This window comes from Cynoglossus semilaevis, chromosome 8 (genome assembly GCF_000523025.1).
Source record: "Cynoglossus semilaevis isolate Cse_v1.0 chromosome 8, Cse_v1.0, whole genome shotgun sequence".
Taxonomy (NCBI): domain Eukaryota; kingdom Metazoa; phylum Chordata; class Actinopteri; order Pleuronectiformes; family Cynoglossidae; genus Cynoglossus; species Cynoglossus semilaevis.
The window spans coordinates 19,069,383-19,081,234 of NC_024314.1; the positions used below are offsets into that span (position 1 = coordinate 19,069,383).

Sequence of the window (11,852 nt, forward strand, 5' to 3'; positions counted from 1 at the left end):
CCAGCGTCCACCTTTGTCCTCCCGTGTACAACAGTTCCCCAGACACAGTGGAGGGTCTGTGAGGACACTCGAGTGGAGACACTGCAGCTCACTTAGCGGTGGTTACATCACCCAGGAGAGAGGGGACATCAGGGACACGTGGATGAAGGAGTCAATGTTCTGTTCTCCACTCGGAGAAAAACACTTGAAAAAGCTGGTTTGAAGGAGACGCTGCAGGATTAATTACACTTACGTCAAAGAGACGTGTCCTGGTGCTTTTGAGAAAAACAACTGAATAATTGACGGGTGCTACATTCATTTAGAGAAGCTGCGACAGATTTATTTTTTCAAAATGTAAGATGAAAGTCTTTTTTGCTATATAACTAGGTTTTTGTTTTTGCATGTTTGAAGGAAATCTTAAATCTGAACTAACCTATAATTATTTTTTAGTTAAAAGCTTAGCTTTTTAGCTTAGCTTAACATTTACTTACGTCACTTTACGTCTTAAGCTATTTATAAAACTAACTCGATACTTTTCAAGTTCAAATATAAAAAAAAAAAATCTATTTTAACTTGTATTAATATAATTAATTAGCCATCGGATGCTAACCCTCGCTATCTAGCTAACCTTAGCTTTCCCTAGCCATCTGTAGGTAGTGGAGGTAGCTATCTAGAAATCCTAAACTATCTTTTTTTTTTTTTCAATTTTTAAATGTGAAACATTTATTGAAATATTTAGTTACATCTCAACTACAATTTAGCCATGTATATTTAAACATACAATATACGTTTTTAACTGACTTGTACCTACAAATGTATGTACTTTTACTTTAGCTATGCTATGCTACAAAAAGACATGGGATGTACGTGAGCCTTAAGTTATAATTATCTATAATAATATTAAATTTGACTTTAGTTATGCTAACCCTACATACATTATAAAAATGACAGTGAAGCCGAGACAACATATTTCACGCAGGTCTTTGCAAAGGTTTTTTTTTTTTTTTTTTTAATGTGGCATTTGAGGCTCCTGCGTTGATTCGTTCAATGTTAATTTTAACCTCCTTTACGTCTACATGAAGACGGGGAGGTAAACTAGGGCATCATTCATGTCATGTTTTTTCCCTCCACAAACAGCTTTCTAAAAAGAGAAATCCAACAAAAAAATGGAAACAAAAGAGACAGAGAGGGAAACAGAGTGAGGGCGGAGAGAAACACCTGCGCCTCTGTGCCTGTTGGAAAGTAAACTCACTCACACACACACACACACACACACACACACACACACTCACACTCACACACACACACTCCTGTGCAGAATAGACTTGTGTCTTTCTCTCTCATCACCATAGATACACCGTAGGGCCCTCACAACCCACTTAGCAGCCAAATCCCGGCCCATTCTGCTGCACCGCGGGCAGCAGAACGTAGACGTGTTTGTTGCAGAGCTGCCTTTGTTTTTGTGGCAGAAGAGAGGGGAGTCAGGAGGGAAGTGGAAGGCTGACGGGAACGAAGAGATGAGGGGGTGAGGGTGGAGGTCGGAGGACATTCCAGGCTGGGTTTTTGTTCTCGGGGCAATTTTGGCAAAGATTGAGGGGCATAACTGAAGCACTAATCTCCACATTTCAGGGGAGAGAACAATGGCAGTTTTTTTTTTGTGTGTGTGTCCATGACCTGTTTCTTTGATTTGGTTTTCATCTGTCCTGACATCAGGATAAAAAAGACACCATTAAACATTTGCCGAATTGTATTATTATTATTATTATTTAGCGTTTGGTTCATTTTAGGAGGAAATTGCTTTAATTTCAGACATTCTTAAAGTTTCTTATTTGATTTAACTAATGGACTTAATGTGTTTAATTTATGAACTCGTATATTAGCTGCTAACTTATAGCATTTAAGGACTTTAAAAGGTGTGTTTTTTTAAATTGTTTGCTTAATTTTTTTTTTGGTGTTAAGTAGTAATTTAAATTCATGATAATTGTACCCAATCTCACCTTATTTACCACTAACTATTTCAGTGCTAACGTTGCTACTGTCTGCTACTTTAGCCCATATGTTTTGTTACGCTTATTTTCCACACTTGTTCATTGTAATATCTTTTTCTGCCACACGGCTATCTGCTAATGAGCCTGTGGAGTTTGAACTGTACTACTGTAGACGACACTCCTCACAGTTGCCTTGGATATGGGTCTGATAGCACTTGAATACCACAACAAAACTGTAACGCCCAACGTGGGGCTCGAACCCACGACCCTGAGATTAAGAGTCTCATGCTCTACCGACTGAGCTAGCCGGGCTTCTGCAGAGAGTAGCTGCAGCTGCTCATAGTAACACCCCCGCCCTTTAAATATGAGCGTGGAACCACTGCACCACAGCAACAGCCCTGGTTTCCCCGTCCGTCTACAGGCTGTGCCTGAAACGCCGTCGTTCTTCTTTGGGTTTGTTTTTCTCTCGCTGCTCTTTTAATTCCTTTTCCTTCCTATAAATTCAATTCCACGTCTTCCTTTTCTATTTTCTCTCTCTTTCTCCCTGTGGCCTGACCTATAATCCCGCTCCCCGCTCCTCCGACACTCCACCGCCTATTGTCCCAGACGCCACACACACACGCACAGACCCTGCCGGCTGCTCCATTGTCCCGCTCCTGCTGGCCTGGACTCAGGCCCGTCTCAACAAGCTGCCTGTCTGCTGTCCCCTGTCTCCTCACTCGTCTCCTGTCTCCGTTCATGCCACTCTGATCACGCTTTCATTTATTACGCTCCATATTTTCCGTCCCTGTGCCGCTCGTCTCCGTGCTGTCTTTGAGCCAGGTTGAGCAATTAGTTAATGCACCCTCAACCCCGAGGGTGATTCTGGCACAGACGCCCGTCCTAGTATTTGGCTTCAGCTGAGTGAGTGTGTGTGTTTGTGTGTTTTTGTGTGTCCATTGCTACAGTGTGTCTTTCTGGACTGAGAGTGTTCCGTCCAGCGTGCATTTGGCTCGGAGCAGCCATCACTTCTCTACATGTCCACTCAACCATGCGGTCCACAGCCCACTCGGTCCACAGCCCACTCGGTCCACAGCCCACTCGGTCCACAGCTACGGTAAACAACCGCTTAATTACAGTAAACGTCTGTAAAATCAATCCAGTCCAGTTGCAGACCATTAAAGCCGGGTTCTACTCTACTGTCTGGTACTTGTGGATAAATAACCACGTTTTCAAAGAACTACAGTATTTTAGTTCGGTTCCATAGCGTAGCGGTTAGCACGCCTGCCTTGGAAGCACAGAGCAGAGAGTCCTGGGTTTGTTTCTCCAGAGAAACCACATGTTTGGTGCAGCCTGTTAACAGCATATCTGCTGCTAAAACAACTATTTCACAAATATGGGATCAATGATGTACAATTATTTTTTTTTTTTGTACAATTTTTTTTTTTTTATTGGCATCATCTGATTAATCGGATCAAAACTTAATCTAAATACGGGTTTTCAGCTTTGAGTTAAGTCTGAGGTTGGTTTTGATTTGGAAGATTTTCATTGTGAAATATTGAAAAAAAAAAAGTTTACTTAAGTGATTCCCACACCATGGCTGCTGCAGTCTGTAAATTGTCTTGTCTCCTCTACTGTTACACCAACCCCAACCCCACTAGACATCTACATCTCCAACTTCATGTCCAATATCTCCACCGTCCAAGATATTAGACACATTTCCTACTGGTTTCTTTCTACTAAAATTTCCGTTCCTGGTCAGGCCTGTGAGCCAAGGGTTTCCTCTCCTCGGTGCCTGCAGAGCAAGGTCTGCATCCTGACAGGACGCAAAAGGTCAGACAGGCACCTTCCTGCACGCATCTGTACTGTAGTGGAGGGTTGAAGGACGCTCAGCAAGGCAGCGAACAACAAAGAGGAAGAGTGCGTCACAGAGAGGCATCACAGATGTGAGGGAGCTTTGTGGGTCGCAGGAGATGAGGAGCAGTGTGTGCTAGAGTGTGTAGGTGTGTCTGATTGATTGTCAGCTCAATTGTATTAAAAAGGAAGCGACCACTAAGATTCAGCTTCTTGTTACCACACCCACCCGAGTCAATACATCGACACTGATGCAGAGTTCTGCCCTTGAACTTTTGCCCCCCTGACATTAGCGTTAGCTTAACCTTATTGTTTTGCATTGGCAGCATGAGGTCATGGCTGTATACAACACATGGAGACAGTTATTGGCCAACGGTGAGGTCAGGTGGAGGGGGACGAGGCTCTTGTGTGCACGGATAACGATTTGTCTGAGCCGTAACCCAACCAAGCATAGCCAGGAGGACAAAAGACGAGACAGCGGCTGGACCTCTCACCTCCGCAACCCCCGTCCAAACACACAAACACCCACTTACCTGCACCCACACACACACACACACACACACACAAACACCCACTTAACTGCACCCACACACACACAAACAACCAAGATGTTTATTCCGCCCCCTGCCCCCCTCAATTCCTTAATCTTACAAAATGGAGCAATTTGGATGTTCGTGGGAGGAAGACAGCGACATGTGCTCCAGCCTCAAGCTGTGTGATTTGTATTTGTGCAGGCAGAGACAGACAGCAGCATGATTCAGACGGGACTCAGTTTATATTTATATATTTGTGTTGTTTTTCTCCAGCCCCATAGAGATATGACCCAATTCAACAGCTCAGACTGTGCACGTAGCCCACTGGAGATGGTGTAAAAACAAAAAAGAGCATTTTTTTGCGTTGCACATCTGGTCAACATTTTCAGATTTTCTATTCAGATGTTGTCGGCCTCCTACTGAATGGTCAGTATCAAAGAACAAGAGCTCATCGATGTGTTTGTTTTTCATTTTTAAATGTATTAGAAATATGATTCGCCTCAATTTGTAAATTACGATCTCATCGTTTTATCCGCTCGCAGTTGGCGTGACCTATTTCTGACGATGAGCTGGTTGCATTTTCATATTTGCAGATTTGTATGGATTACAGCCACGGAGCAGTAGCTGTAAATAAGCATAAACATGGGGAGGTGACAACAGGACAGTGTTGAAGAAGCATCATGGGAGACTGTGTTGAACTTCAGTCTTAAATATGACACATGGAAGATTTTTTTTATTTTTCATTTAGAATTAGAAAGTGTGTTTGTTCTCTCGACATCTGCTACTGTTCGTAGCGGCAGTGACTGAGGGCTAACAGCAACCTGAGCCCGTCTGGACGTTAGCATGTCTGTGCCCATATGTCCTCTTTGAAGACACACACACACACACGGTCAACACTTGGCAAGACATACTCCCACACACTGGATGCTTGGTTCCCTCAAACACACACACACACACACACACCGACGCTATACATTACACTACGATGGCTCATCAAACAAACATGTCGTGGCAGCACATCGTCAGAACAGCAGCGTGAAGGGAAGAAAACGTAAGGAGAGCAGCAGTAACTTTGTACCTGCTGCCAAATCACCACTCCATGGACTGGTCCAGGACCAGGTCTGTCCACCATATGGCCTCCACACATCACAGGAGCAATGAACCCAACACACACACACACATATACAGTACACCGTATACGTACTATAAACGTGTGTCAAACTGAGGGAAGTCGTTACAGTTGAGCAGTAAAATAACATCCTGTAACGGAAGAGGCTGTTGATAAATGATGTGAACCGTTTCCTGGCTAAAATATACTGAAAATGTAGCTGTGCTTTTAATAGTGTTTGCTAACTATATGCATATTTACTTTTTTTATCTGTTATTGTTAAGCCTTTTCTGGCTCTAGAATAACTTATCTGGGTGAGTTTTGGCTGTGTATATATATATACACATATATTTAGTACAAATATTATACAATATTGGTAATTATTTTGTTCTAACCACTAGCTAATGTAACATATTTGTCGATATATAGTGTTTTCTTGTTCATTTACTTGGCTGTAATTTAACCAGCTTCAAGTTTCAAGCTGCATCAAAAAATCATAGTAAATCATTTTTGTCAATGAAAGTGCAACAAAAGGGACATTTACTGATTTTCATTTACTGATTTTGTTTGGTCAAATCTCTCTTGTGCAAAAGCTATTTATTTTTAAGTGAACTGTTTGGCGCCTGAATTCACCCTTCAGTGTTGCACCTCTCTTGGCCACCTGAACAGCTTCATTTTTTTTGTTCATTTCTTTTTCTCTCTGTCCCATCAGTGGAAACAGGTGTTGCCTGCATCGGTCCTTTCATCGCTGGCAGCCTTTTGTCCTGTGGGTGGTATGATCTGGGACGAGCGAGAGTTGCATCTTCCGCCGACGTGTTTCATCAGATACAGCTGCATCAGACACTATCTATTGGTGTGGAAATGAGGGTCGTCCAGTTACAGAGCAGCTCCTTCATCCATATTAGAGTGACAGGGAGGGACAAAGAAGGGGGGGGGGGCAGGGGGTTGCTAATTTAATACGTCTCAGGTGTGTATGAGTGTGTATGCATGCAAGCATGTGTGTGTGTGTGTGTGTGTGTGTCAGGTTTACCCTCCCAGGTCCCACTATCAGGATGGATGGCTCCATTAGACTGGGTTTAACCCCTGACTGAGACACTGAACCATCACACTGCACCGTCTCCACACAGATATTAGACAAGACGGGAAACGTGGGCGAGATTGGATTCAACTTTTACTACGCCACTAAACCTAGTTTTATATCGACAGCGGGAGAATAAATTAACACTGACGTTATTCCGTAGCTTCACACAGTGATTTATCATTTTATGTACTAACATTTTTAGACATTTCAATGTACAATTGTACAAAAACACAATAACCTCTTATGCCAAGTCAAGGTGTGAAATCTGCTGAACAGTGGGTTTAACTAGCGTTAGCCCAAAGGTAGCCAAAGTAAGGTTAACACCTGCAACTGAGTTCCAAAATAGCTAATGATTTTCAGAATGTGGTAAGATTTAGCCAAAAAGTGCCAACAACAATATATATATAAAAAATAGTCTATCAATCTTTATATATATATATATAAAAAATAGTCTATCAATGATCAGCCAAAGAGAATTAGCTTAGCTAAACTTGAAACCAAATTAGCAAGTCAAACTCTCTAAAAGCTTGTGTTAACTGCTCCATTGAAAGATAATGTAGCTGAAAGATGACTCTCACTACTGATATATACAATTTATATATAGTTAAATATTAGTCAAAAACTCAAGTTTAAGTTAGACTTTCATCCTCTCTGAAAATGTTCCTTAATGCAAGTCTGTAATTCTGCATAATTAACTGTGTCTGTGGGTGTAGCGGCGTAGAACAGCGCTGCTATATTTAACAGCCAACTGATATTTCTGCTCATTTCCATAATGGTCTATATTCTGGGCGTATAAACTAGATCAGAAGATGTGCATTTTAATGCCTTTAGTAATAAAGCTGATTAAAACACATCCCTGGTTGCTGGTCCCATACTGGTGAATATAATATAAGCAGAAAATATTTATAAATCCCGTTAGCTAGGAAGAACCTCAACAGAAACTAAATCCAGTGACGGAAAAAAGAAAATGCAGATGATGGCATATCATAAATACAAAGTGATTCTGAGCCGTCTTTCAATAATAGATGCCTCTGCTGCTCGGGGGGGGCGGGGTGGGGGTGGGGGTAAATTTGATTTTTGTGGGGTTCTTGCTGATTTACATTCAGGTGGAGTGAAACTAGCAGAGTGACACTGTCTGCATTGTCTCGTCAGGCGCTGCAACATACAGCCACGGTCACCTGCAGAGATGTATAAATCTTTCAACAGCTTCAAGTGAGCTTCTCGCTTCTCACCCCTCGCCCCTCCACAACTCCAAACTGTTGATCTCTGTGGTATTTATGATTTATGACGGCATCCCTTTAATCATCCTTTCCTATAATTACTCTGCGTCACTCTTTTACTCTTATCTCTTCCATATATCTCCAAGCTGTCGAGTACACAGAGGAACAAAGGGATTTCACCCTCAGGTTTCACAGGAGTTGAAAAAAAATACGCAGCAAAACATGCTTCAGGATTGTTTTCTAATTTGCTGAAACCACAGTCAAAACACCCCACGGGGCTGAAACTGTAGGCGTTGACTCCAGAACTAATGTACGCTGAACAGAAATAACAGAAAGTCAACATGGATCACAAGCCCCAGAGGTGGTCCACACCTCCGTAACATCTGCTGATGAAGACCACGGGATTCAGTCAAAGAGAACCTGGAGCTTGTTAGTGTCAAATGTGCAGTAATGTGGGGAAAATGAAAGTAAATCTGTCAACGGGGGAGAACACGAGGCTGATCACGTCCATGCTTCGCATTACATCAAGGCTAATGAATGACGGCTGCAGCTGAACCTGGATGCAATCGTTGTCTAACTGGCCTTAACAGATAGTCCAGCTCAAGCACGGTCACCTACATATGGCCAACAGTGGCCCACATCAAGTATCCAGAAAGTAGGTCAATAACAAAGCTGGGCCCCGTTATGGCTGGGGGTCAGAATGATGTCATTAGAGGTATATTTAAATGTAACCGACGTTACGGCTAATAAAGATCCTTGGGCTTCACCAGCTTTGTTACATCCTGCATCTAAACCTGAACTGCAACTTAACACCTGGTAAAATTAATCTGGCCCAGATTTTAGGTCACAAATGCCAAACAAACCGTTCATGTTAAAAACACACATTTATGCTTCAACAAAGGCTAATGTCTGACTAACAGTTGGCTATAATGAGTCACAGAGTTTGGCCCATTAGAGACAAGAAACCAAATGACCCATGTGGGTTGAATACATTACAGATATTATGAAGTGTTATTTGCACCAGGATATGGTGGGGTTTCATTTGTCTTCAAATCAAATTTGAATTTAGCAAAATTGTCAGTGTGGACCTAAAGGTTTTTACGCTTGTCAAAAACAGTGTCTACTGTGTGGGACTGCTGTGGCTCAGCTCTATGGTTCGTTTACATGATGGAAATCAAACTTTTTCCAGTTGTGGATTAGCATTTTCTTTTTGGTCAATTTGAATGTCTGTCGGTGACTTATTTGCATTTCAATAATTTGAATAATGATAAGCGATTCATTGCATACAGACGTATCTGCTTGTTTGACAACAAACAACTCTCTTGTATTCTCAGACTGTCCAAAGATATGCTAAATACGTCCTGCAGTGTTCTAGGCCCAAACCACTCAAACCAGACAACTCTGCTGTTCCTTATTGAAACTGTATGTGGTGTTCTTCATGTCCTACATGTCAGATCCACCCACACTCTGTGACAGTGATCATGTTTGGTCATGTTGTTGTGTATTATCAGAGATTTAAGAAAATATAAGAAATTCATTATGGAGGACACATTGTTGATCAATCAGATCCCAAACCAGAGTCACCCATTACCTCTGTAACCCTGCAGTTAACACATGAGGGGTCAGTTACCCACATGACTGGGCGTGTCCCCTCTTCCCTCTTTGTTCCTACTCTACCTTGAAAGGAAAGGCTACTGTTAGCCTGAGGCGCTAATCCTCTTCTGTTGAAGAGAGCCCAAAGCGGGCCCTCCACCCACAATGCAATCCTTTGTAATGGTCACATTTCCTTATACATTTGACTATAGAGGAGTCTCAGCTGGAAGACAGTTTCACAAATGGAGACATGGAGCGAGGGGAAGGGGTTGACGGACATGGAGTGGGATCAGACATGGTTGGCAGTAGACCGAACAGCTGGACTAATGGATTTGGATGAAGCAAACGCCACCATCTGGTTGATTCACAGATTCATGGAGTTGAAACACGGCAGTTTGAATTCAGACTTCAAACCCCCAGAGCGTAAGTTAAATTTGAGATGGACACGGAAAGCTAGCTTTGGTTGAATTTTCACCAAAAAAGCGTCCAGAAGAAGATATTTAAACCAAATCCCTTTCTATGATCAAGTCTATCTCAGCTCCTCGTGGGTTCGAGTCCAAACTCTCAGAAACCAGCAAAGACACTGCCACGTTTGCGTCAGTGTCCTGTAAGACAGTCCTGTTTTATTCATACATCATAGATCTGTAAATAACCCACCTCCACCCAGAAAGCACAGGTCTGCGCAGGAGTGAGTCAGTGGAGGAAACAGCAGGAGGGTTGTTTACATAGATCTGTACAATGGCAGCCTCCACACAGGAGTCTGTTGTTACATAACGTTCAACACTTGGACTCCAACTGTAAACAACCGCTAAGCATCACGCAGAGATACCGAGGTAGATGGACGAACACGGGAAAAACAGCTTGAGCAACTCAGTTTAAACTTTCTCTAACAAGACACACAAGTATTTTCTTATCAACTTATTAAGCACTTTATATTTACACCTGATAATAAAACTCTTATATTGCTGAAAAGACTAGGATTTAGCCATAATGGCTAATTTTTAAAAAAACATAAAAAAGAACTAGCAAAATACTATTATTTCTGTAGTTACTACAGAAATAGTAGTATTTTGCTAATGCTAGCTGAAATGCTTATCAAAATTAAACGAAGCAGCAAAGAGAGACTACAAATATCTAGAGACTGGCCTAAAACCACAGCTGGCTTTACTGTAAAAGAAAACGAATTCTTTATCACATTCAAATACAATGATCTTTCAGAGCTCTTCTTTCATTGGCCGGCAGCCACAGGATTCTGCAGCCTATGGTCAGGGTGTTGCGTTAATTGCTGTAATTACTGCCTGCTGCTCAGTCGCACACTGCTGCAGCTGATTAGTTCTGGTTCCTCCAATTAAGTGAGCCACAGCGGACTCTCTCACCAAGTCTTTATCTGTGTCTTCCTGCATAAAAACACACACACATACACTCACTATATACAACAACCCACTGATTACAGCATGTTGCATCATTCAGCTGTTGATCTGCATCCATACTCATCCTCACCACCTCTGCTACGAACTGCAGTTCCTCAGTCCTACCACACGTTCTTTAGCTTAGTCAGATGGCATTAGAGATGACGAGGCCACTCGGACCAGGCTGAGTATAGTTCAGTGTGTATGTTGTGAATGCACACACGCACGCCCCCTGGGATAAGCACATAGCAGTATTTCAGAGTGTATGAGCTTTAAAGGAGTTGTTCGTCATTTAAATTGCATAACAAAAAAACAAAAAAATGCTATGATTGATTTTGTTGCATCTAAATCACATCAGAGTCAGTCTTCTGGAAGGCTAATTGCTAATATGTTGCTAGGATATTTATAGCATAATGGATGAATTAATTTTTAAAACCCCACTCCCTGTTTATAACTGTAAATAAATCATGTTCAGTTACTAATGGATGTCAGAAGGGTTGGTTCGTGAAGCCACAGAACCAAATATTTAGTCACCGTTTCGCACAGCAGTAGACAATGACCGCTAATAAACAGACTAGCAATTAGGCATGCACCCATTATACGTTAACGTCGGAAATCTGTTGAGATTCAAGGGGTCCTCGACGCTGACCTTTCCTACGTGATGTTGATTAACGTATGGAAAAGTCATTCACTCAGTTCATCTACTGTAGGTGCACAGAGAAGTGGAGCTTCAGGCTTGAGTGGGCGGCTTCACTGGGCTGCCGTCCTTGTTGAAGGGTACACGAATAGGATTATAATTTAACCAACAATGAACTGTACTGGTGTATATTACTGCAAGGACTACTAGAAGTACCAGGTACATGGCAGTTTAATGAATTTTGTAAGTTTCTACTGTGAGGAAGAAGTACTTTATGGAAATACTTGGACTGTTGTCCAAGCATCGCTAATCCATCTGGCACTGGGACTATTGATTAGGTGCAGAAGTTTATATATTTATATATTTAGCTACATATTTAGTTAAATGTCAGAATGTTTGGTTTTTTTCATCTATATTCATTCATACATTTTTCATGTCTAGTTCAGAGCAGTGCATGAAGCCCATAGTTTC

The 11,852-nt window shown here is 41.9% G+C and overlaps 1 long non-coding RNA gene and 1 other non-coding gene across 2 annotated transcripts in view; both read right to left on the reverse strand.

The window, feature by feature from the left end:
• The window catches only part of LOC112487338 (uncharacterized), a 55,186-nt gene that overhangs the window by 6,437 nt on the left and 36,897 nt on the right, over positions 1–11,852 (reverse strand). The gene's annotated exons all lie outside the window — the stretch shown is intronic.
• trnak-cuu (transfer RNA lysine (anticodon CUU)) lies at positions 2,207–2,279 on the reverse strand. The gene has a single exon. It is a non-coding gene; the product is annotated as a tRNA-Lys (tRNA).